A 3,655-nucleotide genomic window follows, 5' to 3' on the forward strand; every position below is an offset into this window, starting at 1 on the left:
CATCGAGCGAGCTCCGCATGTGCGTAGCAACGCTAGGCGAGACCTAAAAAGCCAACTGAGGAGGTTGAAGCTTCATCCTGGTCTCTGCTAAAACCTGGAATGTATAATCACTTTTCATTTGTTCCTCCTCTAGCCTCCTGGCTTTCAGGATGGCCTTGAAGACTTGGCTTTTCTCCCATTAGTTTGTTCAGGTCTGGTATTAGGAGCTAGCACCGGGATGCCTTCAGGTAGCTGCGCACTTCATAAAAAACCAATAACATTAACATATATGGTGTAATTCGACGTTAGGGAAAATTCTGTCCTTGGTGAAGAAGGTGTAGACTCTCAGTATGTCCTACTTACAGAAGATTTCACAGAAGTAAACCACGAATAATTTTGTGCAGTGAGGGGACATTTTTGTCCTGCAAAGAAATGATTAAACACAAGGAGTTTTTCTGTCTCTGTTGGTCCCTTTCAGTTGCAGCTTCTAAAATTAATATAAAAAGGATAACTGAGGATGTGCTACGTTACTCTGACATCTGTTTGCTCTTGATCTAAATATTACCATTCTCCCCACTGGCCACCTCTTGAAGCAAATGTATTGCAATGTGGTCCTGAAGAACGTGGCTGTACAAAATTATTTCCCACACTGAAATGTGCAGTGACCGCTTTTAGGAGTGATTCCAGCTCACAACACTTCAACGTCTAAAAATCAAAACTGGCTTTCCGTTATATCTCATTTCATGTATGTATAGAGTGGCTGGGTCAGGGTGTGAATGGAGAGTGTGACAGGAGGCGAATCTGGATGTATGTAGGCGGGAGTGGATTGTTGAGTGGGGGTATCTTTAATTTTAATGCATGGAATGTGTTAAATATTTTGGGCAGAAAGAGTTTAATCAAAGTGATCCATGGAACAATTTGTCAAAATTATGTGAAATAAATTGTGGATGTGTTGAATGTGTCTATTCGTGATATCAAGTAAGATCAAAAAATAAGAAATAAGAATAAACTATGTTTAACAAATGAATTTGCACATTGAGGTACATTTTGAATGGGAGTCAGAACCGTAAGCACTTGTCAGGCAAATAGGAAGAAATACAGGTCAAGTGGGACTCTGGATATTGCTTGTAAGGGGTAGTTTGTGTCTGGCCAAGGAGCACTGATAATTGTCAGGTTGTTCCGTTTTCTCTGGGCAAATCATTGCTATTTTTGTCCACGAGCCAATACTGACAGACTATCTGGCTGACTTGGCTCTGTGTACCGTGGAGAGTATTCCCTCTTCATTGGGCAGTAGGCGCTAGGAGCGGTCTAAGATTTTTTTTGGGCAAAATAATCATTTTTTCGGTCAATTTTTTCTTCTTCTATTTTCATTAATTGTTTTCACTGAATGAATTGTATATGTTGTGGTGCTGTTAAATTTTTGCAATTGTATTTTAAGTTGAAATGTTATGTCCTGTTAGAAAGATTATGCGTCTATAAAATAGTAACCATTTTTTCCTGTACTCCATATTTGCTAATCTGCTGCTAAAAAGCCACTTGTATTGTTCTGAACTAACCACTGCACTTTCTTACAGGTTGTTATTATTTCATTGCATTGTCTTTGTCTATTGTTAAGTGTTTTTTTGTGATGCATCGTTTTCCTTAATAGAGCTCATTGTAGTTGTTGCCGGCACAACCGCGTGTACACTTTTTCCCCATGATCAGAGTAGAATTTGAATTATTTAAAACTCGAGAAAGTCAGAAGTTTACACTCCTTCAAAAGTTCCCCAACTCATCATGGAATCACTGCTAGACCACATGCAAAATAGATTTCCCACACAGGCTAGGAAGTTAGAGAAACACTGACGTGAGTGGCACGCACTAACCAAGGCGTACGCATTCCCCTGGCCTGAGTGGGGAACATTCTATACCAAGATAATAGAACATACTCAAACATACATTCAAACCAGATATGTAATTCAAGAGAGGGCTGGAAGAATGACTGTTAAACCTATGGGCTCACTTCAGGGTGGCCCCCACTCGCACCCTACATGGCTACAGGACAAGCGACGTTAAGGAAGAAGGCTCTAGTTCTTTAGGACCCAACAGCGGGGGCAAGAATGCAGGGTGGGTCCCAACAACCCAGGGGAAAAACGGCGAACACACACCAGAAGCCTTCAAGGTACCCAGAGACGCGTTCACCCCACTGCACACTGCGGACTGCCCTGAGGAGGGCCCCTTGGTTAATATATTAATAAGCAAGACACCATAACACTTTATGGTGGATACAGGGGCGGCAAGGTCAGCCCCCATATCAAAAACCACTGCCAAAATACAAGGAATCTTGGGCTAGGTGGCCGAGGTTCCCCTCACAGAACCCCTCGAGCTGGAGATGGGGGAGAATAGGACGAGGGAACAATTATTGTATCATCCTTCCTCCCCTACCAATATACTAGGGTAAGACCTACTGGCCAATCTAAGAATGTCCATCCAGTTCAGTGAGAACGGGACTAAAGCTGGCTCTTCCCCTGGAACCTACCCCCTGGAGCACAAACCAGCAAACCGCTCCCTCGCCACATGGACGCCAGCCAGGGTGATCCCAGTCCTTAAGCCCCCTTAAAGGGGATAGTCCTGGAATATACAGGAAGCTTCTTAGAGCTATGCAAATTAGCTCAGCAGTGGGCAGATCACGTATACCACCACTTGGTAGAAACTGCCAAAAGAATAGAATGTAAGGTGTGCAAGGAGCAGGAGGCTCAAGACCGTGACACGCAAATGCCTACTGAGTCATCCGAGGCTAGGTAGGGAGTTGGCCCAAGGTGCGTAGGGACAATACCGACTGCAACCAGACCGTGCATACCCCCAGGGTTACCCAGTTAAGCCTCTGTCACCACCCTGGCACCTCAACAAGTGAGGAAGTGGCACGGATGAGGTGGCCCTGTGCCATGTGGTGCGTTCCCGCGTCGGAGGCCCCCTACCTGTTACCAAATATGGTACCAAGGCGAGTGACCTCTGTAGTTAAATTGGCATGCCCGACTAACGGAACAACACCCCAAGGAGGTATCCCCGCCTGTCACAAGGGGAAAATCCAGGGGCCTAAAGTGGGCAGGTTGTCATCCATAACCCCATGAGTGGCCCCCTTGGAAACACCAAGAAGAGGTTAAGACCGCCCACAAAAGAGCCGCGGTGGCCCTAGGCACACAAGTGGCACCTGGTTTAAAGAAGACTCAATCGAGGAACCCCAGAGGGTTCCAACAGAGGGCTAGCACCAGAGGGCAGAGAGGCTGCCAGCCGCCAGATCGCAGAGATTGACACTTTTGTTACAGAAGAAACCAAAGGACCGACTATTGTTGCCTAAAAACATATCACAAGCAGAGAGGAATAATCCCAGGACAGCCCCAACAGAATACCAATCCCCAAAACCAGGCCCAGAGCAACGCAAATGCATCGTACAGTCAGCCTCAGGGAAATCAGGCAACTGCCACCCCGTCGCAGCAGGGGCTGGGTGGTTGGTTGAACACATGGCTACAGCCACAGCAGACAGGGAGCCTAGCCCAGCAAGGACCAGGGCCACAGCCACGGCAGGGTGGGGTGACTGTCTGGGGAGGCAATGCCCTTGCACAATCTCAGAATGCAAACACACAGTAGTAAGTCCAACACCCCCCCACACCATGATGTATCCCCTTCATACTCTTTC

This window comes from Triturus cristatus, chromosome 4_1 (assembly GCF_964204655.1).
Source record: "Triturus cristatus chromosome 4_1, aTriCri1.1, whole genome shotgun sequence".
NCBI classification, from domain to species: domain Eukaryota; kingdom Metazoa; phylum Chordata; class Amphibia; order Caudata; family Salamandridae; genus Triturus; species Triturus cristatus.